This window comes from Lutra lutra, chromosome 4, assembly GCF_902655055.1.
Source record: "Lutra lutra chromosome 4, mLutLut1.2, whole genome shotgun sequence".
In the NCBI taxonomy this organism is placed as follows: Eukaryota; Metazoa; Chordata; class Mammalia; order Carnivora; family Mustelidae; genus Lutra; species Lutra lutra.
The window spans coordinates 74,721,765-74,742,766 of NC_062281.1; the positions used below are offsets into that span (position 1 = coordinate 74,721,765).

General features: G+C 37.3%; 1 protein-coding gene and 1 pseudogene across 1 annotated transcript in view; both read left to right on the forward strand.

Annotated features, from left to right (window-relative positions):
• TOX (thymocyte selection associated high mobility group box) overlaps window positions 1–21,002 on the forward strand; it is a 303,536-nt gene that overhangs the window by 229,356 nt on the left and 53,178 nt on the right.
• On the forward strand, window positions 13,959–14,549 carry LOC125098383 (rRNA-processing protein FCF1 homolog; annotated as a pseudogene).

The following is a 21,002-nucleotide window of genomic DNA, read 5'->3' on the forward strand; positions in this document are numbered from 1 at the left end:
TTATTAACTATTTCAGGTTAAGCATACAAAGGAAAAAAAAATAATCTAGGAGAATATGAGAGCTAGATCTGCCTGTCTTTAAGCACCAATGACAACTTTGATGAAGCTAACTTAAAGCTGTTCATTCATTCTTTTGTAATTCATGCCATACACATATGTTGAACTATAGTCCCCAAAGAGGAAAGCTTTAGGAGTCACCTAGTCATGCCCCCATATTTTAAAGAACAAAAACTGAAGCTCAGAGATGACTTGTGTTTGCTAACTGTGGCTAACCTCCATAACTTCTGACCCTTCCCAAATTTTCACCAGGGCAGGAGCCATACCCTCTGCTCTCACCTTTTTCACTCCTTAGCTACAAAACGAACTGCCAAAGAATGTCACAAAAATATTGAAGATACTTAACCAGAAGAATTTGCGTTTAAATTATTCTACTGCACAACTGTGAGATTATAAATTCTGGACTTTATTTTTTTTTAATTTTTTTATATATTTGAGAGAGAGAGTACAGTGGGGAAGCACAGAGGCAGAGAGATAAATCTCAGGCAGACTCCATGCTGACTGGGGAGCCCAGCACAGGACTGGATCTCACAACCCTGGGATCATGACCTGAGCTGAAATCAAGAGTTGAACATTTAACCAACTGAGCCCACCCAGGTGCCCCAAATTGTGGACTTTTAAATTTTTTAGTGCTCTAATTTTGTTTGTCTTGCCATTCTAAAAGAAAATCACTTTTCTGAGTCTACACTATCATGGAGACTGCCCTTAAAAAAAAATCACTGACTTCAGAACATCATCTTTGAGAAACTTTATGGCAGAGAGAACGTGCAGAATATTGAGTTATTCTGTACTAGTTTATTCCTCTCTTGGTAGATGATCTACATAATATTTTCACCCCCAATGTCTTCAAGTGACTTCAGAAGAGTTTCTAAGGAAGATGCATTTTTGTGCATTTTTGACTCCGCAGAATCTATAGTGCATGCTTGCTCACCATGTTAGGAAATACTATCTCTATTTTAAATAAATAAATAAATAAATAAATAAATAAATAAATAAATAAATATCTCCTAGTAGGTTTTCTGTGTGTGATGTGGAAGCAGTGACTGAAATCACCACCAGAATGTTCTTGCACTTAGTCCTAAACACTAAAAAGTACTATTGAAAGGGACTATAAACTGTGATTTGTACTCAAAAGGCCTTCTTTGTGCTCACTTCCTGCTGGGATGAATGAAATTCAGGAATCCTCCTCTTGAACGATTAGATGGAGATTCAGAGTCGAAAAGATAATGATACAACCTACAGAGTTCTTGGTGATAACAGAGTCCAACCTTCCAGTGTTGGACATGCTGCATACTTTTGTAGCCTTTGCAACTTTCTTTTCTGCTTTTAAACATTCTTCATGGCATCATATCTGTGTTGTAAATAAAAATTAATTTTGCCTTCAACATTTTGCAATGTTTTTTGCAATTTTTAGACATCCCTCTTTGGGGATTGAGTCTAATGCAAATAGACTTTCTTCTCTCAATAAATCATACACGATTCTCATTCTTGGCTCTGGCTTTCTAATCTTGGCTCAGAAATGCCTCGGATAGGTGATTCCAGAAACCAGCATTACTTCAGTGCTCACAAAGCCTTTCGGAAGCCAAAATGTTCTTGGGAACACGTATATTCCTACCACCATCTACCCACACACACTCAAAACACCCTTCACACTTTTCCTTCTCCAAAACAAAATAAAAATTCCATCATTCTGAAAAGGTACTCCTGTATTTCTGTAGAAATGGAAAATTTCCCTTAAGAAAGTTTTAATACCAAAGTTTTAAAAATCAACCAGGGAAAATAAAAACATGGGTATACTCATTAATACACTTCCAGCACTTAGAAAACCTGTGCAATGTATGGCAGGCATAGATGGATGAAGTCCCTCACAGTAGACTCACTAGTCAGGTAAAAAAGTCTAAAGTTTGTTTGCCTTCAGTGTGGTTGATGATAGGGCCCACATCCTGTAACACTTGGCCAACAATAGGTCTTCATCTATCATGGTGAGAAAAATGTCCTGGCATTCATGTTATGTATTCTTTTCAGAAGTGACAAGTCACTCAAGAAATTTCTGGTTTCTGCCCTTAAACAGACTGTGGAGGAGAAATAGCCAATATTCATGGAAACTCTCAGCAGCTAGACAGCTCAATAGAGTCTCACTCAAAAGAGAACAGGGGAGCCTGGATGGCTCAGTCAGTTAAGTGTCTGCCTTTAGCTCAGGTCATGATTCCAGGGTCCTGGAATCGAGTCCCATATCGGGTGCTCTGTTCAGCAGCGAGTCTGCTTCTCCCTCTCCCTCTGCTCCTCTACAACTTGTGCTCTCTCTTGCTATTGCTCTCTCTCAAAAATAAATAAAATCTTAAAAAAAAAAAAAAAGAGCAAAGAACAAACATAGTTAGATAGTCTACCAGTATACACGCAGTTCCCAACTTGCCAAGGTATGGCTTAAGATTTTTCAGTTAGGGTGCCTGGGTGGCTCAGTTGGTTAAGTGTCTGCCTTCTGTTCAGGTCATGATTCCAGGTCCTGGGATTGAGTCCTGAGTTGGGCTTCCAGCTCAGCAGGGAGTCTGCTTCTCCCTCTGCCCCTCACCCTGCTCTCATGAGCTCTCTCTTACTTTCTTTCTCTCTCAAATAAATAAAATCTCTAAAAAAAAAAAAAAGATTTTTTGACTATTTGGTGGTACAAAGGCAATACATGTTCAGTAGAAATTATACTCGGTCTTTTGAGTTTGAATCACTTGCCAGGCTAGTAATACATAGTACAATCCTTGCTCGTGATGCTGGGCAGGGGCAGTGGCCACAGTCACATGATCGTGACAGTCAACCACCAACACACTTAAAACCACTCTGCACCCATACAACCATTCTGTTTTTCACTTGCAGTGTGGTATTCAATAAATTATGTAAGGTATTGCCCAACTGTGGGCTACTGTAAGTGTTTGGAGCACCTTTAAGGTAGGCTAGGCTAGGTTGTGATTTTTTTGGTAGGTTGGGGGTTAAATGCATTTTTGACTTATGCTTTGTTAGGATATAACCCCATTGTCAGTCGAAGAAGATCTCTACTAGTATGCAGTATTTTGCTAGTATCTTCCACAGATGTTTAGTGGAAGTTTAGCACCTTATTTTTGAACAATCCCAACAAATGCCAGCACAGTGAGCACTTGGTGGGAGGGGAGGTTGACAAAATTCCAGTGCGAACATTTTCAGCCTCACTGTGATTCATGCATGTGAGATCGTAATCTGTAGAGAACTTCTTTCTACATCCAACTAAGATTTTGAGAAGGTAGTAGAAAGATCAGGACACAGTAGTTACTTAGCCAAAAGAGCAGATGAGCAAATAAATATCCAGTCATTTTGGGGAAGGACCAACGTTCTCTCAGTATTTGGACCCGTGATCGCAGCCCTGCGTGCAATTTGTAGTATGAACCACAGCTATAAAACTCTGCCTATTCCTGTTTTCTCTTTCAGTTTCTTTAAAATGTGCAAGAAGTTAAAGATTCTTATGAGACAACCTGAAGGAAGATGTTTTTTTATACATGCTTGCAATATTTTTATAATCTTTAACAGTATCATTCTGTCATAATTAGGCAACAAGTTTTTAAATAGCATATCTTTATTCAGTCTTTCCAGAGAATTAAATTTGATTTATACAGAAACAATTCTCTTTGCATGCATGCAGATTTAATCAGTTTGTATGTTATTTGAATAAATGTTGCAATTGCATTAATAAGTACGATGGCATAAACAGGTTTGGGAACTAATATACTTGATTCTTGGTTAGCTTATAGCTCAGCTACTAGCAGTAAAACCGGGCCAGTTTAAAAAAATGATTTTTTTTAATTTTAGAGAAGTTTTAAATTTACTAAATAATTGTGAAGATAGTACAGAGCGTCCCTGCATGCCAGACCTAGTTGCCGCTATTATTTACATCTTACGTGACTGTGGTACACTTGTCACATATGATGAACACATATTGATACGTGATTCTTATCTAAAGTTCATACTTTATTTAGATATCCTCAGCTTTTCCCCAATGTCTCCTTTCTCTCCCAGGATAACATCCAGAATAGCACATTACATTTCATTATCATCTCTCCTTAGGCTCCTCTTGGGCAATGGCAGTTTCTCTGATTTTCCTTGTTTTTAACAATTTTGACAGTTTTAGGAACTCCTGTCGGGTATTTTGTAGAATGTCCCTTGACCAGGATTCATCTGATTTTTTTTCACAATTACATTGGAATAATACAGTCCCAGAAGGAAAACCATAAAGTACCATTCTCATCAGATCATGCCAAGGGTTCATCTTGTCAATATCACTTATCATCGTTGATGGTAACCTTGATCATGGGGCTCAAGTAGTGTTTGTCAGGTCTCTGCACTATAGATATACTTTTTTTTTTTAATTTTAATTAATTAACTTTAATTTTTCAATATTTTAAATTCTCCCTTACCATATTGCATTCTTTGCAAGAAAGTCATTATATACAACCCACATTTAAGGAGTGGGGAGTTATGATCCCCAGCCTTGAAGGTAAGTATCTACATAAATCATTTGAAATTCTTCTTCGTTGGAGACTTGTCTATTCTCTCCCATTTATTTCTTTTTTTAATTTATCTATTCATTTACTTTTTCATTATGGATCCATGAGGATTTATTTTTATACATTGGGTTATAATCTAATACTATTTTATCTATCTGTTTATCTATCTATCTATCTATCTGTCATCTCAAATCGTTCCAGTGTGGCTATTGGGAGCTATTCCAGTTGGGTTCTGTATCCCTCGAATAAACACCCATGCCTGTGTGTGTGTCTGTGTATCTGTGTGTGTGTTGTTTGTTTTTGTATTTTGGACACTTTCTTATTTTCTGTCACTACAAAAATACTGCAGGTTCATCTTCCATATTTTCTGTTCCTGTCCTAGAACCAGCCCTTTTTCCAAAGAGCCCTGGTTCCTTTTATTAGAGAATGATATCAGAAACTCAGATCTGGGCACTCACTATGCTCACAGCTACTGGGGTTTCATTGCTCCCAGAACCTCTCAGCTGACAGAATAGGGGACTCTATACATGAATATTAACCTGTATTTATACACACATCTATAAAGGTTTGTATATGTAGCCATCTGTGTCCACAATAAGCTAAATAGTACTTCATACTGGTGTCTTCAACTCCAGTCCATTGCCGCAGAGTCTTCTGCTCTTGCTCATCTGTAACCTCCCACAACAACAGTGAGAAGGACGGCCCCACTGACCACTCCATTTACTTTACCGTCCCATTCCGGGTACTATGTATACCAGTATCGGAATTGGTAACCCATACTCCTGTGGGAAACAACTCTATCAACTAGGATACAGTGCAAACACAGTTCCTTTTGCCTTTTGTCTGATAGACTACTCATGTCCGAAGTTACTTAGCTCAGCAACTTCTTACCCATCTCCTTATTGAGATTGTTTCATATATTGGCAATAAATGAAGATTCTTTTGTCATATTCTTCATTCCATCCTGGGATTCCCCAACCTCCTAAATATGTTTTTTAATTTTCATACATGCAGATTTACTTTGTGTGCTATAAATTTCTGTAGGTTTTGGCACATGCTTAATGTCTTGTCTCCACCATTGCAACATCATACAGAACAGTTTCACTGCCCTAAAAAAATCCCCTTTGTTTTACGTATTTAACAACCTCTTCTTCCTGAACCCTTGGCCATCATGTTTATGATCAATCTAGTTTTTCCTTTTCCAGAATGTTATATAATTGAAAATACTCTGGCTCCTTTCACTTAGCAATATACATTTAAGATTCACTCATGTATTTTCATGGCTTTAAGCTCATTTCTCTTTACCACTGAAAAATATTCCATTGCATGGATATACCAGATTTTATTTATACATTCACCTACTGAAGGACTTTTTTGGTGATTATGAATAAATCCGCTACAAACATTTGTGTGCATGTTCTTGGGCGGGGGGGACGTAAGTTTTCATATCAATGGGTAATTACCTAGGAATGTGATCACTAAGTTGTTTGGTAAGACTATGTTAATTTTGTAAGAAACTGTCAAAATGTCTTCCAAAGTTTCTATACCATTTTCCATTCCCCCTAGTACTGAATGAAACATCTCATACATTTTTTTCTTTTACATATGCATGTCTAATAGTTCCAGCATCATTTGTTGAAAAGATTTTATTTCTCCATTGAATTGCCTTTGCTCTTTTGCCAAGGATCAGTGACTATATTTGTATGGATCTATTCTGGGCTATCAATTCTGTTCATTGATCCATGTGTCTATTGTCTTGCCAATACCATTCTATCTTCATTACTGTAGCTCGATAGTAAGTCTTGAAATCAGGCAGTGTGAGTCCTCCAACTTTGTTCTTCTTCAGTATTCTGTTGGCTCTTCTAGGTCCTTTGTTTTCCAAGTAAACTTCTTATATGTATGAAGTGTTCTTAAATCTATGAAATGGCTTGCTGAGATTTGATTGGGATTATGTTGGATCTATAGATCAAGTTGAGAGGAACTGACATCTTAACAATATTGAGTCTTTGAATCCTTGAACACAGAAAGTCTCTCCTTTTATTTAGACCTCATTGATTTTTTTTCTTCGGTGTTCATAGTTTTCTATATGTAGATCCTGTATATGTTTTGTTACATTTATGCCTAAATATCTCATTCTTGGAATGCTATTATAAGTAACTTTTCCTAAGTTTCAAATTCCAGTTTTTCAGGGCTCATATATAGGAAAGCATCAAATCCTTCATACTTACTTTACCAGCTTATTATTTTGAAGAGCTTTGTTGTTGTTGTTGTTGTTATTGTTGAATCTTTGGGATTTTCTTCATAGACAATCATGTCACCTGCAAATTGAGATGGTTTTCTTTCTTTCTGAGCTGTGTAGTTCTTTATTTCCTTTTATTGTCCTATTGTTTAGTTGGACTTTCAATATAACACTAAATAAGAGTGGTGAAAAGGGACATCTTTGCCTTGTTTCCAATTATAAGGAGAAAATATCCAATTTTTCACCATTTAATATGATGTTAGCTGAAAGGTGTTCATAGATTTTTAAAATGAAGTTAAGTTCTTTCCTATTCTTAATTTGCTAGAAGTTTTTTTTTAATCATTAATGGGTTTAGATTTTGTCACATGCCTTTTCTGCATCTATTGATATGATCATACAATTTTTCTTTTTTAGCCTGTTTATTTCACTGAATATATTTGACATATAACATAGTGTAAATTTAAGGGGCAAAATGTGTTAAATTAATACATTAAATATTACAATATAATTGCCATTGTAGTGATATTTATCACATCACATAATTATAGCACAATATTGCCAATATTCATTAAACTGAGCATTTAATTACTTTACTACTTGATAGAAGTTTGTGCCTTTAACATCAATTTTTATCCACCCACCCCCTTTTTTTTTAGCCTGGGGAGGTGTTGGACTACATGGATAGATTTCTAATGTTGAGCTAGCCTTGTATACTTAGAATAAATTCTACTTGTTTGTGGTATGTAACTACATCATTAGATTTAACTTATAAATGTTTTATTGAAGTTTTTGTATTTATCTTTATGAGAGTTACTGGTCTATAGTTAATCTATAGAAGTAATAGGAAATTTGGGGTCTTATAACATAGGTTAGGAAGTGTTTCCTCTGTTTCTGGAGCTATTATGCAGAATTGGTAAGATTTCTTCCACAAATGCTTGTTAGAAACTACATGGACCTGGTGATTCTTTTCAGGACATTGTTGATTATTGGTTAATTTATCTAATAGGTATAGGATTATTTGGGTTATCTATTTTTCTTTGTATGAGTTTTGGTAGTTTTTGAATCTCAAGGAGTTGTTCTATTTCATCTAAATTGTTAAATTTGTGACCCTAGAGTTTTTCATATCATTCTTTTATTATCCTTTTAATGTGTTTGGCATCAATAAGGATGACTCCTTTTCCATATATGATACTGTAATTAGTATCCTCAATTTTTTTTGTTTGTTAGCCTGTTCAGGGGTTAATCAATTTTATTGATTTCTCAAAGAACCAGCTTTTGGCTTTGTTGATTTTTTTTTCTATTGTTTCTTTGTTGTCAATTTCATTTATTTCATCTTTAATTTTTATTATTTCTTTTCTTCTCCTATGTTTAGACTCAAATTGCTTTTCCTTCTCTGGTTCATAAGATAAAATTAATTTTATTTTTATATTTATTTTTATTTTTTATTTTTATTTATTAATTTTATTTTTTTATTTATTAATTTTAGATCTTTCTTCTTGTTTAAAAAATGCATTTAATGGTATAAGTTTCCATCTACATACTGCTTTTGCTGCATTTCACAACTTTTATTGTTGTACTTTTATTTTCATTGAGTTCTTTCCTAAGTTTTTATATGCTAAGAAATTCTAAATACTAATCTTTAAGTATCTTAGAAGGATTTTACTCTGGAATTTGAAATTTTTGAAGACCAAGAGTCATGGTTTTAATCTTACCTTACCCAGCAAGTTCTGTCATGTTTGGTAGATGAAGGCCTCTCCATTCTTGATCCACTATTAATTAATAATCACCTGGTACTTACAAGAAATAAATTTCTCATCAGACTACCCACATAAAAGCCGGCCAACATGTCCTATTGTCAGTTGGTAATTCTGTACCATAATCTCCTGGCATGAAAACTAGCAAGAGAATCCACAAACAATAGGCCAACTCTCTGGGAGAACTTGGAGCTCTACCAGATGGTTCTGTATTCAACGGCTACGGCATAATTCTCCTCTCTGAGCCTGGTTCTTTAGTGCGTCTGAGTTTGGCACTGAGAACAGAACAGTAAAAAAACACAGGCAAGGTACTCTGCCTTCAGAATTTGGGTTCTGCTCAGGGAAGTCAAATAATCCTGAAACGCACTGGGTGGGACACACTGGCACCACCTGGGAGCTGTTAGAAATGCTGAATCCCTGTCCCTTCCCAAGACTTCCTGAATCCAAGTCACATTTTAAAAAGATCCTGGGGTAGTTGTGTTCCTGTTAAAGTTCGCATAGCCCCACCCACGATAATGATAAATGGTGATCATGCTGCGAAAAAGATGCCTGGCTTGGGAAGGATGGATCTAGTCTTGCAGGCTTATCAGGGCACATCTCTCTGAGGAGGTTCCCTTGAGACCCTGAAGGGTAGAGCCCGGATCCCTCTCCCTTTAGTTCCTCTGGTCCCTGCCACCCCTCCCCTGTGGCTCCCCCTGCCCTCCACCCCACTAAACCCCGGCCTCCCCCTGCCTTTGCATCACATGCAGTGAACATCCAAAGAAAGTTCTAGTGGAGGGAGGCAAGAAACAGAAGCCCCCCCCCAAGCTATTTCCCTGTTTCATTTAAAAGGGAAAACAGTAAAATATAAGTATTTATAGTGTTCAACTAAAATACCCCTGGCCTGTGAAAGGGGAAATAGAATACAATACACTTATTTTTAATAGGTTCTGACTTCTGTCTTTTCTGAGAGCATTTTTTTCTTTAGAAAATAAATTGTAACTGAAAAATTCTATTAGCTTCTATAAATGCAGATGCAGAAAAATGATCAGATGGTCTTAAATTTAAAAACTGCAGGGTAGATATTCTTCCTTGTTTCCTTGTAATAGGCTCTAAACTTCAGTGATGCGAGTTTTTCTCTTTTCCTTTAGTTGATCAATGTAATTGAGATTTTTCCCATTTATTGGAGCTGTCATCTTGTGGTCATATAATTATGCTAGAGATATTAAATATGTTTTAGACACAAAATTGTAAATACAGTATAGAAGAACCATGAACTTATTTCCATATCATTAAACTACATTTTATCCATGAGCAACGCACATCTTTCATAACTTACAAGAAATATCCTGCCTTCAGTGGCACCTGTATGTAGCATTCTTAACAACTCCTTGATTTGACATTGCTATTTGGGTTATTTTATTATCAGGGAAAAAAGGACAGCAGAGTTGTATATATATATATATATATATATATATATATATATATATATATAACTGACCAGTGAGTAAGATCCTAATTATATGCAAAACTGCCATTTTGTCAATTAACACTTTTTCCGGATGCAGGGTATTATTTGGGAAAAAAATGCACCTAAGTTAAGCTTCTCCCCTGATATTGCATCAGAAAAGAACAAAAAGAATAAAAGCTAATGTGTAAAAAGCAAATTCTAATACAACAGAGGCTCTTATTAGTAACTTTGTTGCAATAAGTTCTCATGCTAAACAATTTTATTCTGGTGTCGCTGAAATGTTCCACCAGAACATTCATCAGCTTAACAATTAAGCCAGTCCTACAAAAATACATCCTTTTCAAGTCCAGAACTTTGCTCCTGTTGGTCTTTCCTTTTGAACCAAAGCTTGATGAGTATGTCAATTAGTGTAGCTTCTCATTCAGCAAACTGTATATAACTATATGCCAGTAAGAACTTCTAGGATACAGGATTTTATTGTTTAAATAGCTTTGTTAGTATTTGGATTTAGCCTCAAAATAGATTTCTAGGTTTTATACGAAGTGATGGTAGTCCTTTTTTCTTGCTAAAATATGCCAATGCTATTACTAAAATTTAGGAGATAAAGTAACAAATTGAATATCACTTCTAATTTTAAAAAATATCCCCTAGCAGATTAAAAAGTTTATTTAAAAAGATTTTATTTATTTGGCAGACAGAGATCACAAGTAGGCAGAGAGGCAGGCAGAGAGAGAGAGGGGGAAGCAGTCTCCCTGCTGAGCAGAGAGCCTGATGTGGGGCTCGATCCCAGGACCCTGAGATCATGACCTGAGCTGAAGGCAGAGGTTTAATCCACTGAGCCACCCAGGTGCCCCTAAAATCTTTATTATTAAGAGTCCAACCAAACAAACTTCTCAGCTAACTATTACTTTATTTTATTTTACTTTTGTTTTCGCACATAGCACTTTAAAGATCAGAAATGCATTCACTAGGGGTGCCTGGGTGGCATAGTCAGTTAAGCCTCTGACTCTTGATTTCTGCTCAGGTCATGATTTCAGGATTGGAAGATGGAGCCCTACCTCGGGCTCCATGATGAGTGGGGAGTCTTCTTCAGTTTCTCTCTCTCTCTCTCCCTTGGCCCCTCTCCTGCTCATGCTCTTTCTTTCTCTCTAATAAATAAATAAATCTTTACAAGAAAGGAAGGAAGGAAGGAAGGAAGGAAGGAAGGAAGGAAGGAAGGAAGGAAGGGAGGGAGGAAGGAATAAGAAATAAATGCATTCATTAGAAAGGGTATGTCCACAGATCAGAGAACACTAAGTCCATATTCCACAGTCACAAAATGGCAAAATGATTATTGAGAAAAAAGTTAATGCTCTTGAAATCCTTTATGATTCATGATAAAAAGAGTATTTTTTCCATTTCATTTAGAACCAGGTGTTTAACTAGGGCAGAAAAGTGGGCAAAGGCATTCTAGACAGTTTTCAGCAAGAATTAAAACAAAACAAAATACCAAGACACTAAATTAAATTTAAATTAAAAAGGAAACCCGCATTCCTGGGAATTTTTAGACATTTTGCTGAAATTATGTTACCCAGATTATGGGCATGAATATTAAGAGCTACTGCTAACTTAATTGAATTCTTATTCTAAGATAGCCTTCCTGTCAGGGCAGGGCCCACATTAGATTTATTATAATCTAACACGGATTCATTCCCCTCATGTGGATGAACCCTTTGTAGACCATGGCCTAGAAGGCGCCCCCTACTGTGCTTTAAGGTCAATGGCTCCCCAGAGTCGCAGCCATCCACTTCTTCAGGGATAACAAGTAGGAGAGATACCACTTAATGATAAAGCTGGTGGAAAAAGTTCTCTTCATCAAAAATTGAATGTAATGTGCAGAAAGATCTTCTTTTCTGTTAAAAGTTCCTGATACCAGCCCTCATAAACCCATTAAGCATCCATTTAGTCTTTTCCTGTGAGGGGGAAAGGAAACATATTTTTAGGCAAATCATGTCCACTCAGCACTCATTCCTCACAGCCCATCTGCCTTATACTCCTTGTACTTTTCCTTTTTGTCTCAGCCAGTCATGAAGCATTCACATAATTAATCCAGGAGCACAGCCTAGACCACAGAAACCCTTGCACCTTCTCACCTCCTTTGCAGAGTGCTTTGTTTTTCTTTTTCCTTCTGGATAACGTCCATCCCTAACAGGTGAATGGCACTGATTGACAAGTGGGGCAAATACAAAGAAAATTTTTGATCAAAGTCTTTGAGTCACTTATTCTATGAAAGCTTAGTTTATGTGGCAACATTGGTAGTTAATTTAATGAATGTTGCAGAGATCCTGATCCAAATGACTATGTTCGTGTGCCCATAACTCTTTTTTCAGGACCTAGTGTAAAAACCCAAGTTATTTTTGAAACTGTAAGCCCATATTTAGGGTTTGATAAAATGGTCTCTCTGCTAATGTAGCATCAGCTGTTAGTGTGTTTTATGGGCTTCTCCCAGTTAGAACAACTTGATACTTTAGAATATTTTGACAGGTAGTCTTAACACTACAAAGTCTCTAGCAATCCTAAAACTTAACAGGGAAAACAGTGGACACTCAAATTGCTCATTCTCAAGCAGAAATCAGACTATCAGATGACTCTCAGTCACAGTTTGTTTTTTTTTAATGTGATTTGATTGTGTACCGAATGGTTAAGGTTTACTTAGGTGGAAAAGCCACACAATGATTTTATTTTTGCTCAATTTTTCACAGTCTCTTAGACAAATCATCACTTTTGTGAAACTGTAGCAAGTAGAGTTGACCGTCCAACAGTCAAATGATGTATCTTAGCGTTCATCGTATTGCCTTCCGAGTTCGATTGCCACTTATTTCCACTTTTCGAATGCCCTCCTATTTAAGAAGCATTCTTTTATTGAAGTAGAGTTGACACACAATGTCACTGTAGCTTCAGGGGTACAGCAGGGTGATTGGACAAGTCTATACGTTATGCTGTGCTCACCACAGGCACAGCTGCCATCTGTCCCCACGCAATGCCAAAATAGTACCATTGACTGTATCCCTGTGCTGTGCTTTACACCCCGCAACCTCCGTCCGACTTATTCATTCCATAACTGGAAGCCTGTATTTGCACTCCCTTCACCGTTCACCATTTTGCCCATCCGTCCCACCTCTGGCCACCATCAGCTTGTTCTCTGTTTTTATCGGTCTGTGTCTGCTTTTGCTTGCTTGTTTTGTTTAAAAAGCATCCTCAGTTCTCCACCATGCTCACAGCAGTTTCAATCATTGCAGACGGACTTCTTGTGGCAACATTATTCGCACATTTCAGTCCCCTCGGAAATCACACTTCCTGCTCTGCAAGTCTACATAGCAGTGCATTTTTGGTTATGGCAATGACTCCCCACCTGACTTGTATTACTGTATGTCTCCCTGCCCTGTCACCTCTTCAATCATAGGTACAGTCTTATCTCCCATTATTTCCCCATGTGACCTATCATAGTACTAGGCACAGAGCAAGTGTTCAGCAACACATTTCCAACTGAATTTCTTACCCAAAACATCAGTGCTTTAAAGTCAGTCCTTCTAGGTTCTAGCTGCATGTTCCCCAGCAAGCTCTTCCAACTATCTTTTGTTAAAAAGCACATCTAAAAATATCAGTTCACATACTGGATCAACAGTAGAGGTGCCATGGTTATGATACAGACTTTGAAGGTCAGGCAGCTTGTAACAAATTCCAGCTGGTCCACTTACTGAACAGCAGAAAGATCCCCTCACCAAGCCTTTGTTCCTTCATGGGTGTGATGGTCTCACCTGGTTATTGGGAGGGTTAAACAGGGCTCTGTGCTTAGAGTATCAAGGAGGACCAGTAAGTCGTAGATATTATTAATAAAAGAACTTAAGACTACAATTACCAGAAAGAAGAGTGCAGCATGAACGAGGAAGTAAAAGAAAGTGAGGAAGTATTTGACCATGAAGGGAATGCTTAGTCTCTGAGATCAGAGTCTTAAAGAGAAGGATAGAGAAGGATATATTGAAACCCAAAAAGAAAGAAAAACAAGATCCCAGGGCACCCAAGGAAAAGGAAGTCTCCCAATATCCTTCCTGCTTATTCTTCCAGTATCACACACAGCTGGGTGCACCTTACTACATCCTGGTCGACACCAAGTTTATCAACTTTTCCATTAAAGTCAAACTTGACTTAGTACAGTCAATGAGGGACTACTCATATGCCAATAGTATCTTGTATATCTTGTGTAACTTGTATAATTGACTGTAATGGCTGAAATTAAGAAATTGGGGCAAAAGGATTGAGTGGCTCTAAGGATTGCCAAGGATCCAGATTTGAACAATTACCATCCACACACAAAGGAATCCATGCAGACCACTGCTTAGTACAGAGAGTAAATCAGCATTAAGTGTTACATTTGTGGGCACAGTTGACCTTAAACAAAGAATGGGAAGATCCCCAGAGTTCCCACCATTTCTAACCATAGATAGAACACTGAGAAGATGCCAGATTATTATGGAGCCCCTAGGTTCTAATTCTTAAAAGAGAGTTCTTCTGCCTTCCTCTACCAAAACCTTTTTCTGTTGTCAGTTCATATAGCGATATGCTATAACATGAATCATTCCAATTACCCATTTGCTCTGTTGTGAGCTGAGTGTGGGTAAAGACATTCACGTTTTAAAATAATTTATTTTATTTATTTATTTGAGAGAGAGACAGAGAGCACTAACTGGGAGAGCAACAGAGTGAGAGGGAGAAGCAGGCTCCTCGATGATCAGGAATTCCCACTGTGGGGCTCAATCCCAAGACACTGGGATCATGACCTGAGCCAACGGCAGATGCTTAACCAACTGAGCCACCCCAGCACCCCAATACACTCACTTTTTGATGTCGTTTTGAAATTAGTATTTTGTATCATTTTAAATTTTGTTGCATCTTTTTGTAAATCCATTGACTCCTCACATAAAACAACAAAAACAACAACCCACAATTACCAAAGGCTAGCACTGAGCAGTTGAGACTGACTGGCAGTGTGGACACTTACCTTCCTGTCAGGTATAGACCATTTCAAATCAGTTGCACTAAATGTACTTTCCTGGAGAAATAGATATAAAATGTGAAAGGTATATTTGCTATTTTTTATAATTGATACCTAAATTTATGCCATCATTGCACAGGGTTATAATCATGCAGAATTATGATCCATTTTAACTCTTTATACCATAATTATCTAATTTAAACATATATTTTATAGATGTTAAACCTGTAAATGATAGATAATTCAAAATGTTAGCATTAGTGTTTTAAAATTATCACTATTAAAACCTAATTATCAGTTGAGTGGATCTATGTTAGTGGACATTGAAAGATCAAAAAAAAATTGAAGATATTTATCCAAATTAAAATTAGAACATGTAGCTCATATGTTCTAAATGAACATGTTTGCTTCTCCAATAATAATTTCATTATCACCAAGTTACAGGATAGAGTTTTAATTATGACCTTTATATCAGTAGAAGCCATGTATTTGGGATTAAAAACCTACTGCTTTAACTAGTCTAGTTAAAGACTGTGGCTTGATACATTCTGGGATCCAACTTTTATAGAAACCAGAGAACACTTCTAATAACACTTTTCTAATTTCATGGTTCAGTGCACAGTCAGTAAAGATTTAAATAATTCAGAAAGAAAGCCTATTCTCTTTCTTTATTAGAAGTTTGAGTCAGGCAAATTCTTTGACATTTAATAGGTTTTTAACCCTTTTAATAACTTTTTATAATGAAATTTATTGGCAGTTGTTTTAGAGAAAGGGTCATTATATTAGCATGAATAGCAGTCACTAGTTTTTATGATTAGTTTTGAGACCTTGACCTTATATAACTCGAAGTGTATAAAAGCATAAATGAGTAATGTTAATATTAACTAAATTAGGTATACCCAGAAGTATAGAGACTATATATAACGATATTCATCCCATTATCTAACATGCTATAAAATTTTGGCAGACAGATATTTGAATTTTTTAATTGTTTTAAAGGAGCTTAAGGTCACTTACAGAGTCAGACACTTTAAAGGAACTGAAAGACATTGTAATTTTCCTAGACTGATTTTACCAAATTATTAATATTATACTCAATAGGAGAGGATTTCCAGCCTTTTCCTATCTTGGTTTCATGCTATTTTAATGTTTTATAATACATTATTAAAAGGATTATTGAAAAATTTCCATAATAAAATACTAGTTTAAAATTGTACTTTTCTTGAAGTCCCCAGTAACTTGGGAACATACCAATATTATGCATAGGAAAGCTATCAGGCCCAAGAAGAATACAAGGTTTTAATTTTGCTTCTTGAGATGTACTTTTAAGTGAATGTCGTGTGTATCTAATGATTTAAGAGCCTCTAAATGAACTCAAATGTCACTTTCTGAACTGATGTTAAGAAGTCAATATTCCACTTGACATCTCCATTTTTTACTAGCATCCCATTAACATTGCAGTGGAAAGTATGAAATTCAGTTAAATTTTCAGGTTTAAATATAGTATAAAGAACCATTTCAGCTGACTTGTGATGTTATAAATATCCAGAGCTAGTTCTCATAGATAAACCACAACTCTCATAGGGCATGTCTTGTAGAATTTCCCAATTTTCTTATCACCTATCTTTCCAACCCATGCTTTTTGTTTCAACGCACACCATCCTTTGAAAGTATTCTGAAAATAAGGCACATTATTCAGTCCCTTCTTTGGGCACATCAAAGCAGAGATGTGAGCAGACATTAGCATGTTTGAGTACACTTTAATATAAGATTATAGTCGCATGAACAAAGTGCTGTCTCCACTTTGTAGTGCAGATGCAAAAGGCACAATTTCTACAAATCAAGGGCTTCACTGACTCTAATCATAGGTAAACCCAGAGCCACTCACAGACTCCTCTTAACAGAGGTGTACAATTTTGTAGGAACTGCTAACTCAGGTATTTCTGGAACCAAAGGGTTGACCAGATGGTCTCCCAAACCCTTTCAGATAAGACAGAGCTTTTAGTCTGCCTTTATATCCTGCCATTAATTGGAATTACAGGAGATGCTCTTTGTCAGTTAAAAGTCAAGCTTGCTTGCTGTACATTTGCATGTTTGTTTTATTTGAGCCAGGCAAAGGAGTCCTCTCAAGGGCACACTGGAGCACAAGGTCAGCCTGGTTATACTGACGTTGATAACTTAACAGTAACAGTAGGAGACAAATTGTGTTGGCCTGAAGCAATCAGACATGGATGCCTCAATTTGATGGAAAACATCTTTCCAACTATGTGTCACTATACCCCATAACCTTCTGGCCATTGTTGTGATCCAAAGGAGGGGTTATGTGTACAGAGTTGATGGCAGAGAACAGTATACAATGACCTAGAATACCTTTTTATGTATTTAAATTTTTTTGAACTTTGTATCTACCAGTTAGCCTATGAGCTGCGACCAGAGAGCCATTAACATCCGGGTTATAAGTTCAACCTTTATCTGGGCTATTGACTTTCTCACAGTGAAACCCTGTGCTTTATGACTTAAGCTGCCCAGCTTCGCCCAGAAAAGGTCTCCACAGATGCAAGGATATGGCTACCAGAATGCTTGGTCACAGCTCTGTCAGTGGCTCACCAAGAACTAGAACTAGTCAAAGAAAGTGACTCCAGATGATAACAAAAGATAAACATCCACATCTTCCACAAGAGGTGACCCGGGTGACCAAAAACCACAAAAATTACTTTTACATTTGCCAGAATATCTTCATTGTCTTTATCTTCATCCATCCATTCTTAAGCAAGCATTTAAGGTCAGTACTTTTCTCTCATTTTTGTCTCTCTACAACATATCACTACCAAACAAACTACATCTAATATTTATCCTATTGTCTTATCCCTTTCCTGCCCTTGAAAGTGAGCTGTGTAAGGACAGAGATGTCATTCAGTGTGTTCGCTCACTGTTGTTTATGTGTTACCTATAGCAGTACCCAGCACAAAGTAGGCACTCAATAAATATTTGTTGTTGAAAAATTGTTATCCCTAACTCAGAGGTAGAAAATGAGGATCAGGGGTGCCTGGGTGGCTCAGTGGGTTAAAGCTTCTGCCTTCAGATCAGGTCATGGTCCCGGGGTCCTGGGATCGAGCTCTGCATCGGGCTCTCTGCTCTGCGGGGAGCCTGCTTCCTCCTCTCTCTCTCTCTGCCTGTCTCTCTGCCTACTTGTGATCTCTCTCTGTCAAATAAATAAATAAAATCTTAAAAAAAAAAAGGAAAGAAAAGAAAATGAGGGTCAGGTAAAAGCAAGACAACTCATTAGACTCAAAACCAGTCTGACGATGTCACGAGCAGAGTTTCCTTGACTACAAAACACCATCTCTCATCTAGAAAAAGGAAGAAAAAGAAATTCTTTAAAATTTTTGGAGTAAAATTGCTTGTTTGGTTGTTTATAAAAATGAATCAACATGCTCACACATGAGGGCAATTCACATGCCTTTTAGATCTAGGGGATGTGACAGAAGTAGAAATCAAGTTTAGTTAAGGAGGGCGGAGACCTGGCAAAGACACTGAGGACATTGAGAAGTTAGGTGTCCTCCCTTCCTCGGTGGCTTCTTGCTCTTCACCGTCTGATCTTTGGTTCATCACCTGGGCAAGCATACAAAATTTTAATTAGTTAAATTAAAAATATAATTTTTTGCCATGACTTTTAAAACTTTCAATAATGTTTTCCTCTAACACATCAAATCCTTCAGTAATGAAGGTCTCATTCATGGAAGGGGCCATAGAGAGGGAAAGACCCCAGTTTGAGGGATGACGATGGTGAGGTATTATGGAAGCTCCTGTGGGGATAAGCATTTGTTTTTTGAGGTGGTCTTTTTTTTTTTTTAATTTTTTTTTTTTAAGATTTTATTTATTTATCAGAGAGAGAGAGAGGGAGAGAGAGCGAGCACAGGCAGACAGAATAGCAGGCAGAGGGAGAAGCAGGCTCCCTGCAGAGCAAGGAGCCCGATGTGGGACTCGATTCCAGGACACCGGGATCATGACCTGAGCCGAAGGCAGCTGCTTAACCAACTGAGCCACCCAGGCGTCCCTTTTGAGGTGGTCTTAATCTTACCCAACAATGGTGGTCCTAGAGAGTGCCATGTCTTTCCATTTGGCAAATATCTAATGAATTGTACCCCAGAGTTCTTGCTTTCCTGTGATAGTTTTTTAATTACTATTTATCCTAACTAAATGACAAATATCCCATTTTAGTGTATTATGAAGAAATCTGAGCCCTATTTATTCACGTTGTTTTTTGGAAAGAAACTAGGTTCAGTCAAGTTGTTCTGACCCATTATTGAGGATAAAAATACATTTTCATAAAAATGACCAATCTTTCTTTTGAACCTCACTTTTTCCTAATCTTTGAAACTATAGCATATGCTTTGCATGGATATACTTTCCAGATTTCCCCTCTTTTGATATTATCAGTCTTCAATGTCAGAAGTCTAATAGCAAAAATGTTGAAGTTTATTTAAAATACATGTTTTTAAATAATGAACAGAACACATGAGGAGATCACCTAGAAACGATTTCTTTAATTTGTTTGGACAACAAATAATTTAGCTCTCTCTTGGAAATGCACTTAGGAAAATAATAAATGAAATTTGATTATTAAATTTACCCACGCATTCGTTCTGGTGTATACATTTACATATTAATTGAATCCTTGGCAAAAATATGTAATCAAATTGGGGACTTAAATAATATCAACATTTACATTCTTCTCGTAGGCTCTTGGAGTGCATTATTCCTAAGAAAAATGAGAACTGCTTAGTCTCCTTCCTGGCCGGATTAATCATGTAAGGCTGGATTGGTTACCAAGAGCAGGCTCTCTTTAGATGCTATGAACAGTATTTGTTTGATAGTGTCTATAAAAGGGACCAAGAGTAAGCACTTGTCACAGCCCAGGCCAGCAGGGTCCCCTCGCAGCCCCCGGGGAAAGTGCTCAGCAGCGAAGGGTGTCAAATGCTGACAGACGGGGGTAAATGGAAGAGCTTCATAGATTCCTCACATTCTCTTGTTCCTGCTGCAACTGGCACGCATCCAGGCCTTGCCAGCAAAGACCACAGAAAGCAGCAGCTGGTAAGCTACATTAGCAAATAAGGCCTCGGGGCTCCCCATGTTCCAGGCTCTGTTCACCAACTGCTATTCACTCAAACAGCTGGATCAGAGCGGAGAGAGCCAAGACGTCGTTAGGGTTTTATGTGTACAACTGTTTTGATATGGATTGTCTGCTAGAGGCAGAGATAATGATAGCTTTCAAGGCTCGCATGTTGGACTGGGAAGTGACGCTGACATTTGAAAGGGGAAAACAGACTTTGGAAGGATCGGGAAACACACAGTTTTAAAACACTGAGACGCGGGCCTTCGTTTGTTCTGGTGCCGTTTGAGTGTGCCATTTGAACACCATTTTGTCACTCACACAGCTGATGTTGTGGCCAGTGTTTCATTTGGGGGGTTTCAGTAGTTGATTTATGCCAAAATGTTACTCATTTTTTAAAAATAATCCACAATGAGCTACCTGGGTTGCTTTTTCTTTTTTTTTTTTTTTCTTTTTCTTTCTTTTTTTTTTTTCCTTTCCAAAGAAAAGCCAAGAAGAAGAAAGTGCAAACGCATGCTGGAAGGTGTATCAGATAGTATACTTGAGGATTCTCACTCGAGTTTTGTTCTCACCCTGGAACTCTTAACACTGTAGTGATTGGGCAAGGAGAGGAAGGAACATGGTATGGGTCTCAAGCCATGGATTACATGGCAGGTCACGAGGGAGAACACATGATATCTGCTTTGGTTTCTTAACTGATTTTTTTTTAAAGATTTTATTTATTTATTTGACAGAGAGAGGGAGATCACAAGTAGGCAGAGCAATAGGCAGAGAGAGGAGGAAGCAGGCTCCCTGCTGAGCAGAGAGCCTGACGTGGGGCTCAATGTGGACCTCAAT